This window comes from Heterodontus francisci, chromosome 1 (genome assembly GCF_036365525.1).
Source record: "Heterodontus francisci isolate sHetFra1 chromosome 1, sHetFra1.hap1, whole genome shotgun sequence".
Lineage (NCBI taxonomy): Eukaryota > Metazoa > Chordata > Chondrichthyes > Heterodontiformes > Heterodontidae > Heterodontus > Heterodontus francisci.
In genome coordinates, this window is record NC_090371.1 from 98543108 (window position 1) to 98567179 (window position 24072).

General features: G+C 45.4%; 1 protein-coding gene and 1 pseudogene across 4 annotated transcripts in view; one reads left to right on the plus strand and one right to left on the minus strand.

Moving 5' to 3' along the window:
• Nucleotides 1–14686, minus strand: part of il6st (interleukin 6 cytokine family signal transduce) — a 116640-nt gene extending 101954 nt beyond the window's left edge. For 2 of the 4 annotated variants that reach the window (XM_068033353.1, XM_068033361.1), the window contains exon 1: nucleotides 14542–14686. The gene's annotated coding sequence lies outside the window, so the exon portion shown is untranslated. Of the gene's footprint in view, nucleotides 1–14299; nucleotides 14380–14541 lie in introns of those variants that run through there. The other 2 variants (XM_068033332.1, XM_068033343.1) reach the window with 1 other exon arrangement.
• The window catches only part of LOC137371220 (putative nuclease HARBI1 pseudogene), a 314069-nt pseudogene continuing 304405 nt past the window's right edge, over nucleotides 14409–24072 (plus strand).

A 24072-nucleotide genomic window follows, 5' to 3' on the forward strand; every position in this document is an offset into this window, starting at 1 on the left:
TGATTTGCAAGGCTAGAGGACAGTTAAGATTCAGCTATGCTGCTGTGGGACTAGAAATCACAAAGGTCAGACCTGGTCCTGAGGATATGAAAAGCATTATATAAAGGCAAGTCTTTCTTCAATATTCTGAAGTTTAAAAGAAAAGATTCAAACAAGATTCAATGTTCTCAAGCGAGGAAACAGTGCTTCAAATTCAAATGTTTAAATTTGTAGATGACACAAAGATAGGTAGGAAAAAGGGCATAAGGAGGTTGCAGACCGATATCGATAGGTTGAGTGAGTGGGTAAAAACCTGGCAGATGGAGTATAATGTGGGAAAATGGAAAGTCGTTCACTTTGGTAGGACGAATAAAAAAAGCAGAGTATAACTTAAATTGAGAATGACTGCAGAATTCCGAAGTGCAGCGTGTCAAGAATGAAATGAGGAATATTAATTTTGCCACATGGACATTAAATTTCAAATTGTTGCTGGGAAGACGATCTGTTACAAGGGGTTGCCAGGCTCCTGGCTGGAAAGACATTTTTGCATATTAACAGACAGTGTTTGTAGACAAAGAACCATTCCCTGACACACACAATAAACAGAACCAAGACATGGTCAGACCAGTTAGTCACATGACTAACCTGCTGGGAAATGTGAGGGTTTGAATTGTGCAGTTTTGAACTGAGAGCCGGCAGAAAGCCGTTTGCTCCTGGACTGAAAAGACCTCTCCTGGCTGGCTCGCCACAGCCAATCTCTTTCTCATGGAACTGAATCCACTGAAGACACATGAACCCCAAGAGAAGGTTTAAGAAAAATACTGGGCCCCACTGAAAAGCAAGATCTACCTACGATCAAGGACTTTACAGTGAGCTCGAAGACCCGTAACAACAACTCTTCAGATATTGCCTCAAACTTTTACACTTTATTTCTTCTGTACTTTTCTGTCTCTATTTGCATGTGTGTATCGCGTATACATGCTAGCGTGGGCGCTTTATGTATCCGTAGGCATCAACTCAATTAGAGTTTAAGTTTAATAAATTTCAATCTTTCTTCTTTAAACCTAAGAAAACCTGTGTTTGTGTGCTGGCTTCTTATAATTGGAAAGCGGTGAACAAGGATTCACCAAGGGGGAGCTAAAAACACAATGTGTTTAAAAATAAAACCCTGTTACAGTAAGAACAAGTGAAGGCTGAAAGGGAACCTTAGGCCTCTTTCTCACCTGGTCCTAACAAGAGGCATCTTGGTGTTCTAGTGCAGGAGTCACAAAATGTTAGTATGCAGGTATAGCAGGTAATAATGGCGAATTGAAAATAAAAGGAAGGATGTTATACTTCAGTTACACACGGCATTGTTGAGACCACATCTCAAATACTGTGTGCAGTTTTGGTCTTCTTATTTAAGGAAGGATGTGAATGCGTTGGAGACAGTTCAGAGGAGGTTTACTAGATTGATACCTGGAATGAGCGGGTTGTCTTACGAAGAAAGGTTGGACAGACTGGGCTTGTTTTCACTAGAGTTTTGAAGTGTCAGGGGAAACATGATTGAAGTTTAAAAGATCCTGAATGGAGTAGACAAGGTGGGTTTGGAGGGGATGTTTCCTCTTGCGGGTGAGTCCAGAACTAAGGGGCACTGTTTTAAAATTAGGGGTCACCCTTTTAGGACAGAGATGAGGAGAAATGTTTTCTGAGTTGTACGACTTTGGAACTCTCTGCCTCAGAAGGCGGTGGAGGCGGGGTCATTGAATATTTTTAAGGCAAAAGGAGATAGATTCTTATTAGGCAAGGAAATCCAGGGTTACTGGGGGTAGATGGGATTGTGGAATTCAAAACACAAACAGATCCAGCATGATCTTATTGAATGGCGGAGTAGGCTCAAGGGGCCGAATGGCCTACTTCTGCTCCTAATTCGTATGTTCGTAAATTTTGCTGTGCTATATCAGTAATGCTTGGATTTGTATGAAATCTCTCAGTCCAGTATTTAACAATATTAATGCATTAATATTGTTAAAGTAACAGAGCATTTTCATACATTGTGTTCGTTACTATCATACAACACAATTTCAACCCAAATAAGTTTAAGTGGTGCCACAGAAATTTGAAGGTAAGTTATTGCTATCCTGAAGGCAGTCTGCTTCAGTGATGCATAGTGACAATAACGATCATGGATACTTGCTTGGTGTGTGTGGGAACTTGGTTAGAGATGAAAAAAAACACTGTACGGAGGACTCATGAAGATAAACTACTGCCACAAGCAACATCTTTCTAGAAAAACCACTGGGTTTCCACAACAGTCCAACAGCTTCATAGCCATTTTTACTGATACCATATACTTTTAAAACTGGATTCAAATTCTCAAACTGCCATGGTTGAATGCTCATTCTCTCGAACAGCAGCCCAGGTCTCTGGAATACTAGCCCAGTAACATAACCACTGTAGTACTGTACCTGATGTATGAAGTGGAGTTTATGTAGAGTGGAATTCAGGAGAGCAAACAGGGCAATACTGAAAAATGTAGAAATCATAGCAAGTAAAGCAGTAATGAGAGTGTATTTTTTTAAATGGCAGTAGGGGTCAGGTGGGTTAATATTTTGGAGGCTGAAGTAGAGAATCTTGGAGATAAACTGAAAGAGGAAAGTGAAGCTCAGCTCAGGGTTGCATAAAAACAGGCACCCGGGCAGGCAGTATTTAGGGCATGGAGTTTGTCAGGGACCAAACAGGGTAATTTCTGTCTTGCCAACATGAAACTACAAAATGTTGCTGCTCATCCATAACTGAATTTTGGATAGGCAGTCAAACAGTGATGGTTGTGGAATCAAGCATCGCGGTGGATAGGTAAAGCTGAAGGTTCTGTGTTGGATGTAGGAAAATCATGGAGGTTGAAAACCAATTAGTAAATATTTTACATCTGTTAGAAATAATTTACAATAGGAGAATGGAGAGTAATTTGGCCGCAAGTACTCTCTCTCAGCTGTTTCCGCTCTAACTTAAAACATCTGAAAAAGGAAACATTTTCAGTTTTATGCGGCAAAAGATTACACTAGAACATAGAACATTACAGCACAGTACAGGCCCTTCGGCCCTCGATGTTGCGCCGACCTGTGAAACCATCTGACCTACACTAGTCCATTTTCATCCATATGTCTATCCAATGACCACTTAAATGCCCTTAACGTTGGCGAGTCTACTACTGTTGCAGGCAGGGCGTTCCACGCCCGTACTACTCTCTGAGTAAAGAAACTACCTCTGACATCTGTCCTATATCTATCACCCCTCAACTTAAAGCTATGTCCCCTCGTGTTTGCCATCACCATCCGAGGAAAAGACTCTCACTATCCACCCTATCTAACCCTCTGATTATCTTATATGTCTCTATTAAGTCACCTCTCCTCCTCCTTCTCTCCAACGAAAACAACCTCAAGTCCCTCAGCCTTTCCTCGTAAGACCTTCCCTCCATACCAGGCAACATCCTAGTAAATCTCCTCTGCACCCTTTCCAAAGCTTCCACATCCTTCCTATAATGCGGTGACCAGAACTGCACGTAATACTCCAGGTGCGGCCGCACCAGAGTTTTGTACAGCTGCAGCATGACCTCGTGGCTCCGAAACTCGATCCCCCTACTAATAAAAGCTAACACACCATATGCCTTCTTAACAGCCCTATTAACCTGGGTGGCAACTTTCAGGGATTTATGCACCTGGACACCAAGATCTCTCTGCTCATCTACACTACCAAGAATCTTCCCATTAGCCCAGTACTCTGCATTCCTGTTACTCCTTCCAAAGTGAATCACCTCACACTTTTCCACATTAAACTCCATTTGCCATCTCTCAGCCCAGCTCTGCAGCCTATGTCCCTCTGTAACCTACAACATCCTTCGGCACTATCCACAACTCCACCGACCTTCCTGTCATCCGCAAATTTACTAACCCACCCTTCTACACCCTCATCCAGGTCATTTATAAAAATGACAAACAGCAGTGGCCCCAAAACAGATCCTTGCGGTACACCACTAGTAACTAAACTCCAGGATGAACATTTGCCATCAACCACCACCCTCTGTCTTCTTTCAGCTAGCCAATTTCTGATCCAAAGCACTAAATCACCTTCAATCCCATACTTCCGTATTTTCTGCAATAGCCTACCGTGGGGAACCTTATCAAACGCCTTACTGAAATCCATATACACCACATCCACGGCTTTACCCTCATCCACCTGTTTGGTCACCTTCTCGAAAAACTCAATAAGGTTTGTGAGGCACGACCTACCCTTTACAAAACCGTGCTGACTATCGCTAACGAACTTATTCTTTTCAAGATGATTATAAATCCTATCTCTTATAACCTTTTCCAACATTTTACCCACAACCGAAGTAAGGCTCACAGGTCTATAATTACCAGGGCTGTCTCTACTCCCCTTCTTGAACAAGGGGACAACATTTGCTATCCTCCAGTCTTCCGGCACTATTCCTGTCGACAATGACGACATAAAGGTCAAGGTCAAAGGCTCTGCAATCTCCTCCCTGGCTTCCCAGAGAATCCTAGGATAAATCCCATCTGGCCCAGGGGACTTATCTATTTTCACACTTTCCAAAATTGCTAACACCTCCTCCTTGTGAACCTCAATCCCATCTAGCCTAGTAGTCTGTATCTCAGTATTCTCCTCGACAACATTTTCTTTCTCTACTGTAAATACTGACGAAAAATATTCATTTAACGCTTCCCCTATCTCCTCTGATTCCACACACAACTTCCCACTACTATCCTTGATTGGCCCTAATCTAACTCTAGTCATTCTTTTATTCCTGATATACCTATAGAAAGCCTTAGGGTTTTCCTTGATCCTATCCGCCAATGACTTCTCGTGTCCTCTCCTCGCTCTTCTAAGCTCTCCCTTTAGATCCTTCCTGGCTAGGTTGTAACTCTCAAGCGCCCTAACTGAGCCTTCACGTCTCATCCTAACATAAGCCTTCTTCTTCCTCTTGACAAGCGCTTCAACTTCTTTAGTAAACCATGGCTCCCTCGCTCGACAACTTCCTCCCTGCCTGACAGGTACATACTTATCAAGGACACGCAGTAGCTGCTCCTTGAATAAGCTCCACATTTCGATTGTGCCCATCCCCTGCAGTATCCTTCCCCATCCTACGCATCCTAAATCTTGCCTAATCGCATCATAATTTCCTTTCCCCCAGCTATAATTCTTGCCCTGCGGTATATACCTGTCCCTGCCCATCGCTAAGGTAAACCTAACCGAATTGTGATCACTATCACCAAAGTGCTCACCTACATCTAAATCTAACACCTGGCCGGGTTCATTACCCAGTACCAAATCCAATGTGGCATCGCCCCTGGTTGGCCTGTCTACATACTGTGTCAGAAAACCCTCCTGCACACACTGGACAAAAACTGACCCATCTAAAGTACTAAAGAATTGAATTCCCTGAAATTTAGATAGCTAGGGGTGATTTGGTAAAAGATATTCAAGGGGAACAGACAGGGTAGGTAGAGAAAAACTATTTCCACTAGCTTGGGAGTCTGGGTCTCAAGGACTAGAGGACATATCTAAAAATTAGAGCCAGGCCTTTCAGGAGTGAAATTAGGAAACAATTCTACATACAAAGAGTGGCAAAAGTTTGGCTCACTCTTCTGCAAACAGTAACTGATACTAGATCTACTGTTAATTTTAAACCCGAGATTGAAGGATTTTTATTAGCCAAAGATATTAAGGGATATGAGGCAAAGGAGATTTGTGGCGTTAGGTCACAAATCAGCCATTATCTCACTGAATGGCGGAACAGGCTCAAGGGGGTAAATGGGCTACTCCTGCTCCTATGAAAGTGGGATATGACCATAATTGTACATAGGAAATAGGAGTAGGCCATTCAGCCCCTCGTGTCTGCTCCGCCATTCAACTAGATTATGGCTGATCTACCTCAATGCCATTTTCCTGCACTACCCCCATATCCCTTGACATCTTTAATATCTAGAAATCTATCTATCGCTGTCTTGAATATACTCAATGAGTGTGCACAGCCCTCTGGGGTAGAGAATTCCAAAGATTTGCCACCCTCTGAGTGAAGAAATTTGTCCTCATCTCAGTCCTAAATGGCCGACCTCTTATTCTGATACTCTGTCCCCTGGTTCTAGAGCCCCATTAAGGGAAACATGCTTCCTGCATCTACCCTGTTGAGCCCTGTAAGAATTTTGTATGCTTCAATGAGTTCACCTCTCAATCTCTCCTCATAGGACAATCCTGCCATCCCAGGAATTAGTCTGGTGAACCTTCGTTGCACCTTGTATGGCAAGTATATCCTGCCTTAGATAAGGAGACCAAAACTGTACACAATACTCCAGGTGCAGTCTCATCAACGCTGTACACAATTGCAGCAAGACTTCTTTACTCTTGTACTCAAATCCTTTTGCAATAAAGGCCGGCATACCATTTGCCTTCCTAATTGCGTGCTGTACCTGCATGTTAGCTTTCAGTGACTTATGAACAAAAATACTCAGGTCCCTTTGGACATCAACACTTTCCAATCTCTCACCATGCAGCAAGGCGGGGAACAGGGCAGCCGAGGGGTGATGGGGCGATGCGGGAGTGAGTGGCCAAGGTGGGGTGGGGAATGGCAAGGCCTGGAGCAAACAGCCGGGGTGGGGGGCGGTGAGGGAAGTGACAAGGACGGGAGACAGTGGCTGTGGGAAGGCAGTGGCGAGGTGGGGAGCGAGCAGCAAGCAGATGGGTGCATGAGGGAGCGGTGAAGAGAAGCGCGATGGCAGGAGGGTGCGGGGTACTGCTGGGGATGGGATGGAGGTGGCGATCGCAGAAATTGAGGAGATTTGGGCTTAATTTGTTTTTTTGTGATAAATTGAGCAGCGCCATTTTTATTACTGGCAGCTGCCTGAGACATCGCAGACAGCGACCTTTCAATGGATGAGGCTGTATTTGTGCATGTGCCAGTACTGCATCACCTAGTGGTTGAGTTGTCAGCAAATGCAGCCTATAAGAAATACGCTGCATTTCTGTTTTTGCCACCAAAGTGGATAACTTCACATTTTTCCTTTATATTCCATTTTTCCATCTGCCATGTTCTTGCCCACTCATTTAGCTTGTCTAAATCCCCTTGAAGCCTCTTTGCGTCTTCCTCACAACTCACATTCCCATCTAGTTTTGTGTCATCAACATACTTGGAAATATTACATTTGGTCCCCACATCCAAACCTGAGCCACAGGCAATTTGGAGTCGGGTAAATAAGATTAGAGAGTAAAGTGCTTGGTTCAAAAATTAATGTGGGAGAAAAGGGTTTCAATTCATGGGGTACTGTCACCAGTACTGGGTAAAGTGGGAGCTGTACCAATGGGACGGTCTTCACCTGAACTGTACTGGGACTAGTGTTCTGGCAAATCACATAACCAGGACAGTACAGAGGGCTTTAAACTAAATAGTGGGGGCGAGGGATCAAACGAGGGAAGATGTAATAAATTAAAGAGAGAGGACGAGGCAAGAGAGCAAAGTAGCAATAAGGGAATTGATAATCTGAGTTTGGCAGGAAGGCACAGAGCATACAAACTTAAGACTGCACCAGCAGATAAGACTAGAGGTTGTGAAAATAAAAAAAAAGAATTAAAGACACCTATCTGAATGCACACAGCATTCGCAACAAGGTGGATGAATTGATGGCACAAATGGAAGTAAACAGGTATAGCCATTATGGAGAAGTGGCTGCAGGGTGACCAAGGCTGGGAATTGAACGTCCAAGGGTATTTGACATTTAAGAAGAATAAGCAAAAATGAAAAGGAGGTGGGGTAACGCTGTTAATAAGGGATGAGATCAGTACATTAGTGAAAGAGGATCTTAGGTAGGAAGATCAAGATGGAGAATCAGTTTGCGTGGAGCTAAGAAACAGCAAAGGGCAACAAACATTGGTAGGAGTTGTTTATAGGCCACCAAATAGTAGCGTTAATGTAGGGCATGGTATAAATCAGGAAATTAGAGGTGAAATTAACAAAGCTAATATAGTAATCATGGGGTACTTCAATCTACATATAGACTGGGTAAACCTAATTAGCACTGAAGCTCTGCAGGATGAATTCCTGGAATGTATACGAGATGGTTTTCTAGAACAGTATGTTGAGGAACCAACTACAGAATGGGCTATTTTAGATCTAGTATTGTGCAATGAGAAAGGGCTAATTAATAATCTCGCTGTAAAAGGAGCCTCTAGGGAAGAGTGACCATAACATAACAGAATTTTACATTAAGTTTGAAAGTGATGTAGTTCAATTCAAAACTAGGGGCTTAAATCTAACCAAAGGAAACTAAGAAGGTATGGGGAAAAATTGGCTGTGGTTGATTGAGAAACTACATTAAAAGTTATGACAGGTAATGGCTAGCATTTAAAGAATTAATACATGGTTTACAACAAAATTACAATCTTGAGAATTACTTAAAATAGAGACATGTTGTCGAAGCTTCAACAATGTGTTTTTATTTTCAGCAACTCTCAAGTTCTGTACGATTGAAATTATAATCCTTTGAGGCACAAAAACTGAGCAGGAAAGGTGATCCAGCCATGGCTAACAAGATAAGTTAAAGATTGTATGAGATCAAAGGAAGAGGCTTATAAATTTGCCAAAAAAGTAGTAAGCCTGAGGATTGGGAGCATTTTAGATTTCGGAGGAGTAAGAAACTGATAGAGAAAATAGAATATGAAAGTAAACTAGCGAGAAACATAAAATCGGACTGTAAAAGTTTCTATGGGTATGTAAAAAGGAAAGGATTAGTAAAGACAAATGTAGGCCCACTACAGACAGAGACAGGAGAATTTATACTGGGGAATAAGGAAATGGCAGAGAAACTTAAATACATTGTGTTTGCCTTCACGGAGGAAGATACAAAAAACTTCCCAGGAATACAAGGGACTAGTAAGAACAGGGAACTGAAATAAGTTAGTATTAGTAAAAAAAGTCATACAGGGTTTTGGTGACACCACATCTGGAGTAATGTATGCAGCTTTGGTCTCCACATTGAAGAAAGGATATACTTGCATTGGAGGCAGTACTGCAAAGGTTCACTAAATTGGTCCCTGGGATGTGGGAGCTGTCCTATGATGAGGGGCTGAGTAAATTGGGCCTATATTCTCTGGAGTTTAGAAGAATGAGAGGCAAGCTCATTGAAACATACGAGATTCTGAAGGGACTGGATAGGGTAGACACAGAAACTGTTTCTGCTGGTCGGGGAATCTAAAACACGGGGGCACAGTCTCAGAATAAGGGGCCGATCATTTAGGACTGAGACAAGGAGAAATTATTTCACTCAGACAGTTGTGAATCTTTGAAATTCCCTACCCCAGAAGGTTGGAGATGCCTCATCATTGAATACATTTAAGGCTGGGATAGACAGATTTTTGGTCTCTCAGGGAATCAATGGGTATGGCGAGCGAGTGGGAAAGCGGAGTAGTCGTCCAAGATCAGCCACTCGAACAATCAAGTGGCCTACTCCTGCTCCTAATTCGTATGTTCGTATGTACGTATGATGGCACTGACTTGGAGAATTATATTACTGCGACCAACTGTCCTTTCGTATCCCTCACAAAGTGCTCATCCCTCATCTGTGAGCCAAGACAATGTAAGTACAGGTTTGATCATGGGTTGCATGACAGCTGAGTCCAATATTCTCTTCATCTTGATACCTACATAGAAATATTTTCAGTCGGGGATACTATGTAGTGAAAGACAAAGATTGTGACTGCTGACTGATTTTCTTCCTCTTGTCTCCAGCCTGGGGATACAGAAGTTAATTAAATAACTAGAAATAGTGGATGCATTGTTGTTGCTATTACAGAGACTTGGTTGAGGGAAGGACAGGATTGGCAGCTAAAGTTCCAGGATTTAGAAGCTTCAGGCGGGATAGAGGGGGATGTAAAAGGGATGGGGGTGTTGCATTACTTGTTAAGGAGAATATCAGAGCTGTACTGCGGGAGGACACCTCGGAGGGGTCGTGCAGCGAGGCAATATGGGTGGAGCTCAGGAATAGGAAGGGTGCAGTTACGATGTTGGGGGTTTACTACAGGCCTCCCAACAGCCAGCGGGAGGTAGAGGTGCAGATATATAGACAGATTTTGGAAAGATGTAAAGGTAACAGGGTCGTAGTGGTGGGTGATTTTAACTTCCCCTACATTGACTGGGACTCACTTAGGCTTGGATGGGGCAGAATTTTTAAGGAGCATCCAGGAGGGCTTCTTGAAACAATATGTAGATACTCCAACTAGGGATGGGGCTGTACTGGACCTGGTATTGGGGAATGAGCCCGGCCAGGTGGTCCAAGTTTCAGTGGGGGAGCATTTCGGGAACAGTGACCATAATTCCATAAGTTTTAAGGTACTTGTGGATAAGGATGAGTAGTCCTCGGGTGAAGGTGCTAAATTGGGGGAAGGCTAATTATAACAATATTAGGCAGGAACTGAAGAATTTATATTGGGGGCGGCTGTTTGAGGGTAAATCAACATCTGACATGTGGGAGTCTTTCAAATGTCAGTTGATTAGAATCCAGGACCAGCATGTTCCTGTCAGGAAGGAGGATAAGTTTGGCAAGTTTCGGGAACCTTGGATAACGCGGGATATCGTGAGCCCAGTCAAAAAGAAAAAGGAAGCATTCGTAAGGACTGGAAGGCTAGGAACAGACGAATCCCTTGAGGAATATAAAGACAGTGGGATGGAACTTAAGCAAGGAGTCAGGAGGGCTAAAAGGGGTCAGGAAAAGTCATTGGCAAACAGGATTAAGGAAAATCCCAAGGCTTTTTATATGTATATAAAAGAGCAAGAGGGTAACCAGGGAAAGGGTTGGCCCACTCGAGGACAGAGAAAGGAATTTACGTGTGGAGCCAGAGGAAATGGGCAAGGTACTAAATGAGTACTTTCCATCAGTATTTACCAAAGAGAAGGACTTGGTGGATGATGAGCCTAGGGAAGGGAGTGTAGATAGTTTCAGTCATCTCATTATCAAAAAGGAGGTGGTGTTGGGTGTCTTGCAAAGCATTAAGGTAGATAAGTCCCCAGAGCCTGATGGGATCTACCCCACAATACTGGGAGAGGCAAGGGAAGAAATTGCTGGGGCCTTGACAGAAATCTTTGCATCCTCATTAGCTACAGGTGAGGTCCCAGAGGACTGGAGAATAGCCAATGTTGTTCCTTTGTTTAAGGGTAGCAAGGATAATCCAGGAAATTATAGGCCGGTGAGCCTTACGTCAGTGGTAGGGAAATTATTAGAGAGGATTCTTCGGGACAGGATTTACTCCCATTTGGAAACAAACGAACTTATTAGCGAGAGGCAGCATGGTTTTGTGAAGGGGAGGTCATGTCTCACTAATTTGATTGAGTTTTTTGAGGAAGTGACAAAGATGATTGATGAAGGAAGGGCAGTGGATGTTATCTATATGGACCTCAGTAAAGCCTTTGACAAGGTCCCTCATGGCAGACTAGTACAAAAGGTGAAGTCACACGGGATCAGAAGTGAGCTGGCAAGATGGATACAGAACTGGTTCAGTCATAGAAGACAGAGGGTAGCAGTGGAAGGGTGCTTTTCTGAATGGAGGGCTGTGACTAGTGGTGTTCCGCAGGGATCAGTGCTGGGACCTTTGCTGTTTGTAGTATACATAAAAGATTTAGAGGAAAATGTAGCTGGTCTGATTAGTAAGTTTGCGGACGACACAAAGGTTGGTGGAGTTGCGGATAGTGTTGAGGATTGTCAGCGGATACAGCAGGATATAGATCAGTTGGAGACTTGGGCGGAGAAATGGCAGGTGGAGTTTAATCCGGACAAATGTGAGGTAATGCATTTTGGAAGGTCTAATGCAGGTGGGAAGTATACAGTAAACGGCAGAACCCTTAGGAGTATTGACAGGCAGAAAGACCTGGGTGTACAGGTCCACAGATCACAAAGTGGCAACGCAGGTGGATAAGGTAGTCAAGAAGGCATACAGCATGCTTGCCTTCATCGGTCGGGGCATAGAGTATAAAAATTGGCAAGTCATGCTGCAGCTGTTCAGAACCTTAGTTAGGCCACACTTAGAATATTGCGTGCAATTCTGGTCGCCACACTACCAGAAGGACGTGGAGGCTTTGGAGAGGGTACAGAAGAGGTTTACCAGGATGTTGCCTAGTCTGGAGGGCATTCGCTATGAGGAGAGGTTGGATAAACTTGGATTGTTTTCACTGGAACGACGGAGGTGGAGGGGCGACATGATAGAGGTTTACAAAGTTATGAGCGGCATGGACAAAGTGGATAGTCAGAAGCTTTTTCCCAGGGTGGAAGAGTCAGTTACTAGGGGACATAGGTTTAAGGTGAGAGGGGCAAAGTTTAGAGGGGACGTGCGATGCAAGTTCTTTACACAGAGGGTGGTGAGTGCCTGGAACTTGCTGCCGGGGGAGGTGGTGGAAGCAGGTACAATAGCGATGTTTAAGAGGCATCTTGACAAATACATGAATAGGACAGGAATAGAGGGATACAGTCCCCGGAAGTGCAGAAGGTTTTAGTTTAGGCAGGCATCAAGATCGGTGCAGGCTTGGAGGGCTGAATGGCCTGTTCCTGTGCTGTTCTTAGTTTTTATTGGTGGTCATCTTCCAAGATTCTATAGACTCTGGAACAGTTCATACAGATTGGAGGGTACCTAATGTAACCCCAATATTTAAAAAGGAGGTAGAGAGAAAACAAGGAATTATAGATCAGTCAGCCTGATGTCAGTAGTGGGGAAAATTCTAGAGTCCATTATCAAAAATTTTATAGCAGAGCACTTGGAGAACAGAGGTAGAATCGGACAGAGTCAGCCTGGATTTATGAAAGGGAAATCATGCTTGGCAAATCTACTAGAATTCTTCGAGGATGTAACTAGTAGAGTTGATGAGGGGGAGCCAGTGGATGTGGTTTATTTGGACTTTCAGAAGGCTCGCGACAAAGTCCCACATAAGAGGTTAGCGTGTAAAATTAAAGCGCATGGGATTGGGGGTAGTGTACTGCGATGGATAGACAATTGGTTGGCAGACAGGAAACAAAGTAGGAATAAACGGATCTTTTTCCAAATGGCAGGCGGTGACTAGTGGGGTACCGCAGGGATCGGTGCTAGGACCCCAGCTAGTCACCATAGGAGTTAGATATAGCTCTTGGGGCGAAAGGGATCAAAGGATATGGGGGGAAAGCAGGAACAGGTTACTGAGTTGGGTGATCAGCCATGTTCATTATTAATGGCGGAGCAGGCTTGAAGGGCCGAATGGCCTACTCCTACTCCTATTTTCTATATTTCTATGTAAATCAGTTGTCAAGTTATCAGGCCAGTCATGGGATACAAATCATATCTCAGGCCATTCTCAAGCATCCTCTATATTGAGAACTACAATTAAAATATGCAATAAAAACACTTTTGAGGTAAATGTGCATCGTTAGATATTCTTAAGTCTACATAAAGTTAATTTTGATTTTGATATTTATTTCCTCTGCGCTAACCAGAAACAAATTACAATCCCAAGTCTAAATAGCCAGCACCTGTAGACAAGATCTGAACCGACGAGGCTATACGGAGATACAATATCAGCAGTATTATGGAGAACTGATGGATGACAAAGATGTTATAAAGTCGCACCAAAGATTCACTTGAAGCGTATAGTGGCGTTGAATCTTGGGAAACCTTGACATTGACAGTCCGCAATGGCAGACTGAAGTGAGTGAAGACTTAATTTGCAATGTGGAGCCAAGGCGCAAAGGATCAACAACAGGAAAAGCGCATAGTTATGTAGGCTTTGTGGATGACAGTAACATATATGCCTGCCTAGTCATCATCAGAGCCATCTAACATGAACTTATGTTACATTTTATCAGTGACAATACTTCATAAAGTACTTCATTGGCTGTAAGACACTTGGGACGTCTTGAGGTCGTGAAAGGCGTTATATAAATACAAGTCTTTCCTACTTCATTGTTGGCATCTTCATTCTCGAGTGTGAGCGGCCTAGAGAAAATATAGTTCAATAACCACAGCAATCATACTGCAACTCTCATTCTCACATCCTGCCTCGCAACACTTTTTTCCACACCTCATCGGATCAAGATTTTCTGGGGGTCGGGTGGGGATGACTGAAATTATTGAGATCTCACTGATTATGAAAGTCAAGGTAAACACTGTGAACCAAGCGGACAAGAGGAAGAAAAGTAATCGCAGGCACGCAGCGACCAGTCCCACTCGATACACCAGAGCCCCTTTCCCGCATTAAGAAAGTTTTTTAAAAAAACAAGCTGCTTAGAGGAGTGGTTCGCACTTGAACAACACGTACCCGTCCAGCCGCTTCCCCTGCCCCGCGCGGTATCTCCGCGGTTAAAGGAAGCCTCTGGAACCTTACGGCCGAAGGCTCTGCAGACATTGACGTCACCGCATTCACTGCGCACGCGCCGTAAGCAGCAGCTCAGGGCTGCGTCACCTCCATCCGAAACAACGCCCAGAGGCGGACGCCGTATGTAAAACCCATTCATATATGATCTATATTTTATAGAGTCGTATGAATTTCGTGGTACTTACCGTGTTACTTCTTTGTACGGTATTCAAGACCCTTCTGCTGCAAAGGAGTTATGTTTACTGAGGTTCAATTAGTAACTGATAAGCAGATGGTCAGATTTAGAGATCAGTAGGCCACATCCGTCTTTCAGCATCTGACTGCTGGCCGATAGCAGAGCCCGCCCATCCCGAACTGACGTGTTTGCACCACGCCCACACCAACTACAGTTAAAAAAACCTTTTTGTTTATTGCTCGGGCATTTGACAGAGAAATTAATCAACCCGTTCTAAAACCTTAACATCAGCATCATTTAACGAGAAAATGAAAAACTTACAATTCAAGTACGTTCCAGCAAGAAGAAAGGAATCAGAATGGTTACAGCACAAAAAGAGGCCATTCGGTCTATCGTGTCCGTACCGGCTCTCTGAAAGAGCAACTCAACTAGTCCCATCTCCCACCTTTTCCCCGTAGCCCTGCAGTTTATTTTCTTCAGATAATTATCCAATTCTCTTTTAAAAGCCATGACTGAATCTGCCTATACCACACTCAAGCAGTGCATTCCAGATCCTAAGCACTTGCTGTGGGAAAAAAAACTTTCCTCATGTCCCTGTTGCCAGTCAGCTTAAATCAGTGACCTCTGGTTCGTGATCCTTCTGCCAGCAGAACAGTTTCTCCCTATCAACTCTGTCCAGACCGCTCAGGGTTTTGAACACCTCTATCAAAAGCTTAAAGGCCTGCTCGGGTGTGAAATTGAAACCGGACACACACGTCGTCGGGTCTGGTCAGGTAGCCATGCTTTACCCCAGCTTTGATTTTTGATTTTTGATTTTGATTTGATTTAGAGATACAGCACTGAAACAGGCCCTTCGGCCCACCAAGTCTGTGCCGACCATTAACCACCCATTTATACTAATCCTACACTAATCCCATATTCCTACCACATCCTCACCTGTTCCTATATTCCCCTACCACCTACTTATACTAGGGGCAATTTATAATGGCCAATTTACCTATCAACCTGCAAGTCTCTGGCTGTGGGAGGAAACTGGAGCACCTGGAGGAAACCCACGCAGACACAGGGAAAACTTGCAAACTCCACAGAGGCAGTAACCAGAATTGAACCCAGGTCGCTCCTCATCCCTGGAACCATTCTTGTAAATCTTTTCTGTACCTTATACTCAATGTTTTATACAACTTTATCATAATTTCCTTGTTTTTGTACTCGATGCCCCTGTTTATAAAGCCTAGGATCCCTTATGCTTTATTTACTGCTTTTTCAACCTGCCCTGCCACCTTCAATGATTTGTGCACATATACCCCCAGGTCCCTCTGCTTCTGCAGCCCCTTTAGAATGGTACCCTTTGTTTTATATTGCCTCTCCTCATTCTTCCTACCAAAATGAATCACTTCACATTTCTCTGCAATAAATTCCATCCACCATTTGTTTGGCCATTCCACAAGCCTATCCATGTCCTCCTGATGTCTATCACTATCCTCCTCGTAATGCAATCAAAATACTTCCAAGTTTTGAGTCATCTGCAAATTTTGAAATTGTGCCCTGCCCACCCAAGTCTAGGTCATTACTATATATCAAGTAAAGCAGGGGTCCTAATACTGACCCCTGTGGAGCCCTACCTTCCTCCAGTCTGGAAAACAGCTGTTCACCACTACTCTCTGAAGTGTGTGGGAAGTTAGGGGATCATTGAGTTTTACACCGCAGGAGGCCATTCTACCCATCATGCATTTTCTGGCTCTCAAAGACAATTTGCTTCCTTTCAAGTATTTATCCAATTCCCTAACGAAAATTATTTTTGAATATGCTTCTACTACCTGTTCAGGCAATGCAATCCAGATCATCATAACTTGTTGCATAAAAATAATTCTCCTCATCTTGCCTTTTATCAATTACCTTAAATTTGTGTCATTTGGTTACTAACCCTTCAGCCAGTGGAAATATTTTTTCCTTATTTACTCTATCAAAACCCTTCATAATTTTGAACACATCCATTAAATCTCCCCTTAACCTTCCACTCTAAGGAGAACAACCCCAGTTTCTGTATTCTTTTTGAGTTCCAGGGATTAGCATGAAAATTAGATCAAATTCAAAACTTAAAAATACATTTAGCACCTACTGGGCAAATAATAAAAAGCAAACTAAGGAAAACACAAAAAACGCAAATAAAACTACAAAAAGAGAGGTTAGACAGGATTATGAGACAAAAGTAGTAAAAACTAAAGGGCAGTAAAAGTTACATTTTGTGTAACAGAATACTGAAGGTAGGGGTGGGACTGCAAATGGACAAAGACTGAATTAGAGAGTGGGGGAATGGTAGAAAGAATAAATAACATTATGGTACATTATCCTTCCACATCCTCCTGAAGTCTTCAGTACATTCAACCACATCACCCACTGTGCCATTTTTCCTTTGTCCACCTTGGTGAGATTACGCTTGCTTGGTTCCACTCGTACTTATCCAACTGCTTCTAGAGCTTCTCCAGCAATACCTTCTCTTCCCATCCCTGCACCATAAGCCCCAAGTTCCCCGAGGGATCTATCCTTTCTACAATCTATATGCTGCTCTTTGGAAAATCATCCACAACAATGGGATCTGCTAGCACATTTGTATTGATCGCACCCAATTGTACTTCTTCACCTTTCTTTTGACCTCTCTGCTGTCTCTGATGTAAAGTCTTGGACAAGCCATAATATCCTCCAGCTAAACATTGGGAAGAATGAAGCCATAATCTTCCAATCTCGGCACAACTCCATCCCCTCCTCGCCCACAGTCTCAGGTTGAATGAGACTGTTCGCAACTTCAGTGTCCTGCTCAACCCTTAGCTCAGCTTCTGACCTCATAGTCTCTCCATCATAAAGACCAGCTACATCCAGCTCCGTAACTACCATCACTACCTCTGATCACCTTCAGGCTCGATTAGTCCTAACCACGCTCCACCCTTTATAAATGTCACCTTATCCAAAACTCTATTGCACATAAATCATGGTTTCACTGACTTACATTGGCTCTGAGTCCCCCAGTACCTCAAATTCAAGTTCTTTCATTGTATCTTTTTCAAAGATCAAAGCAAATAACAAAATAGCTACTAAAATGGCAGAAGTGGGTAGTAGGACTGTGAGAGAAGTATGAGACCCACTTTATTCAAAAGGAATCTGTGGACCCAGGCTGCTGAGGGTGGGTATAGGCAATGCTTCATTCTTAGATCCAATGGTGCTGGAAAGGATGGGTGACTGGGCTGTAAATGGGGAGAAGGTGATTGAGGTTTAGGTTGGTCAAGAGTAAGCGAGCAGGCCGTAGCTGGGCCAGACCTGGCTTGATTTCAACTTTGCTTTGGGCGTGTTCATAAGGGAAAAGTTAAAGTGCATATGCTGTGCAAATATGAGTATTGAGGTGACATTTTTTTTATTCGTTCGTGGGATGTGGGCGTCGCTGGCTGGGCTAGCATTTATATCCCATCCCTAATTGCCCTTGAGTTGGTGGTAGTGAGCTGCCTTCTTGAACCGCTGCAGTCTTTGGGGTGTAGGTACACCCACAATGCTGTTAGGTAGGGAGTTCCAGGATTTTGACCCAGTGACAGTGAAGGAACGGCGATATAGTTCCAAGTCAGGATGGTGTGTGGCTTGGAGGGGAACTTGCAGGTGGTGGTGTTCCCATACATCTTCTGCCCTTGTCCTTCTAGGTGGTAGAAGTCATAGGTTTGGAAGTTGAAGGAGCCTTGGTGAGTTTCTGCAGGGAATAAAAAGTTATTGAGCAAAGTAGGAGCTCATGGTGTAGAGGGTAACATATTAGCACGGATAGAAGATTATCTGGCTGGCAGAAAACAGAGAGTATGCATAAATGGGCCCTTTTCTGATCGGCAGGATGTGATGAGTGGAGTCCTGCAGGGGTCTGTGCTGGGGTCTCAACTTTTTCCAGTTTATATCAATGACTTAGATGAGGGGAGCGATGGCATGGTAGCTAAATTTGCAGATGACACAAAGATAGGTAGGAAAGTATGTTGTGAAGAGGACAGAAGGAGGTTGCAGACTGATAAAGATAGGTTGAGTGAGTGGGCAAACATCTGGCAGATAGAGTATAATGTGGGAAAATGTGAAGTTGTTCACTTTGTTAGGAAGAATAACTAAGCAGTGTATTTCCTAAATGGGGAATGACTGCAGAATTCCGAGGTGCAGAGGGATCGAGGTGTTCTCGTGCAGGAGTCACAAAATGTTAGTATGCAGGTACATCAGGTAATAAAGAAGACTAATGGAATGCAATTCTTTATTATGAGCGGAATTGAAAATAAAAGTAAGGATGTTATGCTTCAGTTATACACGACATTGGTGAGACCACATCTCAAATACTGTGTGCAATTTTGGTCTCCTTATTTAAGGAAGGATGTGAATGCATTGGAGGCAGTTCAGAGGAGGTTTACTAGATTGATATCTGGATTGAGCGGGTTGTCTTAAGAGGAAAGGTTGGACAGACAGGGCTTGTTTTCACTGGAGTTTAGAAGAGTGAGGGGAGACTTGATTGAAGTATATAAGATCCTGAACGGACTTGACAGGGTGAATGTGGAAAGGATGTTTCCTCTTGTGGGTGAGTCCAGAACCAGGGTGCACTGTTTTAAAATTCAAAGTAATTCATGACAACGCTACTTCATCGGACACGTCATCAGGATGCGCCGCGGTGCGCACATGCGCAGACTGTCTCATGCCCCCTGCGCATGCGCTGCGGTCCGGCTGACCTGATCCGCATAGCGCATGCGCAGATGACACTGTACGCGCATGCGCACACAGTCTCCTCATCTCTGCGCATGCGATGCGGTCCGACCTGCGAGGATCGTTGTGCGCATGCGCAGATGACGTCATCGCGTGATCTCGTCTTCCTCGCCGATGCGCCAGTTTGGCCTGTGCGCATGCGTCAAAGCTTCGGCGCGACTTTTTGAAAGTGGAAGGAGGGGAGGTTTCGTCGGGCATTTTCTCGCATTTTATCTGAATTATTTATTCGTTTTGGAGACTTGCTTCATTTTTATTTGACACAGGAGATTGTTCCAAGGTAAGTTGCTCTGCCTTTGTGAGTTGCTCTGAAAACATTTCCATTGTCTGGGCCACCGCCTGTTCTCCAGTCCCTGTTGTGAGTTGTTCTGAAAACATTTCCATTGTCTGGGCCACCGCATGTTCTCCAGCCCCTGTTGTGAGTTGCTCTGAAAACATTTCCATTGTCTGGGCCACTGCATGTTCTCCAGTCCCTGTTGTGAGTTGCTCTGAAAACATTTCCATTGTCTGAGCCACCGCATGTAGCAGGATGAAGGCACAGTGACTGTGATTTCTGGCGCCAAACAGTACACACTGCAGATACATGATGGCCAGGCTACCTGCAGCTGCATCTTCTCCATTCAGCCTTTGTTGCACTGCAAACATGCTGTTGTTGTGCAGAGGCATCTGGGTCTGCCTCTGGACAGGCTCGCCCCCAATTGTCGCTGGCGTGCATCTCAGACACCAACGACGACAGGCATGGCTGCTGCCATTGTGATTACAGAGGAACAGCCAAGGCCCCTCAGCCACAATGAAAAATACCGCTTGCTTTCAGATCAATTGTACCAGCTACAACAGGCCGTTCTGCAGAGTGGAACGGCAGCATTCATGAGGAGATTGGACTGGCTGCGGCAACAGACTCTCTGCTGGCAGCAAGGACTGGCTGATGAGATGGAGCCATTTACTATGCCCAACAATTGCCCGGAAGCACCTTCGGATGGAGGTGGCCGCGTGCTGGACATCAGTCACGTGTCACAAACCCTGGATCCTGAGCGTCTCACCCCCTGGCCTAATGATCTGATGGACCATACATATGCCTGCCTGTTCAAATCTCCACTTCCCCTACCTGCGGTACCCTCTTCTTGCTGCTCAGTTACACAGTCACCTGCTCCTACACCCATCAGGGCAGTGCACATGGACACACAGTTACCTGCTCCTACACCCATCAGGGCAGTGCTCATGGGCACACAGTTACCTGCTCCTACACCCATCAGGGCAGTGCACTTGGACACACAGTTACCTGCTCCTACACCCATCAGGGCAGTGCTCATGGGCACACAGTTACCTGCTCCTACACCCATCAGGGCAGTGCTCATGGACACACAGCCACCTGTTTCCCCATCCGACGTTGAAACAACCATGCAGAGCCTTGTGAGACTCCGCAATTGCCAGTTGCGGCCTGTCAAGCAGAGAGGGCGTCCAAAGGGGTCAAGCACTTGGGGATCATTCAGCAAGAAGAGACTGAGCACTAAAAGAAACAAGCATGCCGTGTCCAGTGGTAGCAGAAATGTGAATGCTCTTGCTGTGAACACAACTGGTGATAGTAGTAGGCAGGATTAAATGGGAATGGATGGAAAGACGCACGAGTAACATAACCACTGGCAGGGAACTGCTGGGCTAAATTGCCAGCTTTATGTTCATAGCCCAAAAGAAATGTGTTTCTTTTCCAGCACCCTCACATCATTCATGTTTTCCCTGAGAGCAGCATTGAACCATCACGAGATAGGGGCAGTAACATCATCCTGCCTCCTGCAGCTGAGGTGGGTACTAAGTGATTCATTGGCGGTGTTATCAGGACATGCCTTTACCGCAGAACACAAAGCATGCTCAACAGTAATTTCATTGGAGGGAGGGAAGCTCTGACACTGATGTTCTTTCCTTATTTTCTTTCATGTAAAACGTGCCCTTGAGAAAACAATCCTTGAGACTTAAGGACGGCATTCAAGCAAAGGAGGCAGTGCGGGAGAGGACGCAAGGATGTGCTGATTCCTGCATCTGAGGTGGATAATAAGTGCTTCATTGGCGACGTTATCAATTGGTGCCTTCACTGCAGAACTTAAAAAGGTGCGCACAACAGTAATTTCAGTGGATGGAGGGAGGCAAGCTCTGACTCTGATTTGCTTTATTTCTTTTCATGTAAAACATGCCGTCGAGAAAACAATCCTTGAGACTTAAGGTCAGCATTCAAGCAACGAAGGCAACTAGATCATGCTGCGGAGCTCATCACGATGTGGAAAGGAACATTGCATTTTTGGATGAATTGGGAATGCACATTGGGATGCGCTTGGGGAACATTCACCAAGAATAGACTGAGCTCAGACTCTTGTGACATTGCCTTCTTCACATGGACAATACAGTAGTGGAATAGAGAGCCAAGCGTTTATTCACCACAAGGCTCTCCAGGAACAATCTCTTTCGCTGTGCATAGCAGAGACTCGGCCTGTCTGTCTAACGGGAATGCTGGACACAACACTCATGTATCCATGCACAGCAGTTCCTCGGATACTTAATGAACTTAATAAAACTTTTCAATAATTAAACCCAGAATTGTTGAGGTTTTGTTTTGCATGCTATTTCCCCGACTGTGCAACTGCACTTCAGATATTCAACTCTGGTGGGTGGGTGAAGAGGGGGAGGGGTGGGGAGAGCGGGGAGGGGTGGGGAGAGGGAGCATGCAAAATGCAGGGACCAAACAGTTGCAATGCCTGAAGTACTGTGGAGAAGTAGAGAAAGCAACTGGGTAGGGGAGAAAGCAACTGGATTGGGCATCCGCAGCTGGAGGGAACGACTGAATGGAGAGGGCCGGAAGCGAGAGGCCGTAGAGAGCCGCGGGGAGCGAGCGTGCGAAGACCTTGGTGTCACCGGGTCCAGGGACTGGCCAGTAAGTCTTTTGCTGTTGTGTTTACGGCGCATGCACAGAAAAAGGCGCTCCTCTTCCGTTCCGCTGCTCCCCCCCCCACTCTCTCCCCTTCCTCCCTCTCCCCCAGCTCTCTCCCTCCCCCCTTCCTTACCCCTCCCTCTCCCTCTTTCTCTCTCCCTCCCCACTTCCTTACCCCTCCCTCTCCCTCTTTCTCCCCCTTCCTTACCCCTCTTTCTCCCCCTCTCCCTCTTTCTCCCCCCTCCCTCTTTCTCCTCCCTCTCCCTTCCCCCCCCCCCCTCGCCCCCCGGCACCGCTACCGCTGCTCTTCCCGGCCCCCGCGCTGCTCAACCCCGGCCCCCGCGCTGCTGTCCCCGGCCCCCGCGCTGATCTCCCCGGCCCCCGCGCTGATCTCCCCGGCCCCCGCGCTGCTCTCCCCGGCCCGCGCGCTGATCTCCGCGGCCCCCGCGCTGATCTCCCCGGCCCCCGCGCTGCTTTCCCCGGCCCCCGCGCTGCTTTCCCCGGCCCCCGCGCTGATCTCCCCGGCCCCCGCGCTGATCTCCCCCCCCCCCCCCCCCCGCGCTGATCTCCCCGCCCCCCGCGCTGCTTTCCCCAGCCCGCTCCACTCTCTCACTCCGGCCATTGAATTCTGCCACGTGTTTGTCAGGTTTCATCTCTGTGATTCTTTGAGCAGCGCCATCTTTAGTCCTGGCAGCTGCGACAGTCGCAAGCTGTGACGTTTTCGTGGCACATGCTGTATTTGCGCATGTGCCAAAACAGCGCCACCTACCGATCGCGTTGTCAACAATTGCGGTCTTTAAAATTAGGGGTCGCCCTTTTAGGACAGAGACGAGGAGACATTTTTTCTCTCAGAGGATTGTGCGACTTTGGAATTATCTGCCTCAGAAGGTGGTGGAGGTGGTGTCAATTAATATTTTTAAGGCAGAGGTAGAGACATTCTTGTTAGGCAAGGGAATCAAAGATTATCGGGGGTAGATGGGAGTGTGGAATTCGAGACAGAAACAGATCAGCTATGATCTTATTAAATGGTGGAGCAGGCTCGACGGGCTGACTTCTGCTCCTAATTCGTATGGTCGTATAGTCGTATCTTGTAGATAGTACACACTCCAGCCACTGTGCGACAGTGGTGAAGGGAGTGAACGTTGAAGGTGGTGGATGGGATGCCAATCAAGCGGGCTGCTTTGTCCTCATTGGTATCGAGCTTCTTGAGTCTTGTTGGAGCTGAACTCATCCAGGCAAGTGGAGAGTATTCCATCACACTCCTGACTTGTGCCTTATAGATGGTGCACAGGCATTGGGGAGTCAGGAGGTGAGTTAGTCACTGCAGAATTTCCAGCCTTTGACCTGCTCTTGTAGCCACAGTATTTATGTGGTGGTCCAGTTCATTTTCTGGGATGTTGATAGTGGGGGATTCAGCAATGGTAATGCCATTGACCATCAAGGGGAGATGGTTAGATTCCCTATTGTTTTGAGATGGCCATAGCCTTGCACTTGTGTGGTGCGAATATTACTTGCCACTTATCAGTCCAGCCTGGATGTTATCCGGGTCTTGCTGCATATGGACACGGGCTGCTTCATTATCTGAGGAGTTGTGAGTGGTGCTGAACATTTGCAGTCATCAGCGAACATCCCCACTTCTGACCTTATGATGGAGGGAAAGTCATTGATGAAGCAGCTGAAGATGGCTGGGCCTAGGACATTAACCTAAGGAACTCCTGCAGTGATGTCCTGGGACTGAGATGATTGACCTCCAATAACCACAACCATCTTCCTTTGTGCTAGGTATGACTCCAACCAGCGGAGAGTTTTCCCTCTGATTCCAGTTTTGCTAGGGCTCCTTGATGCCATACTCGGTCAAATGCT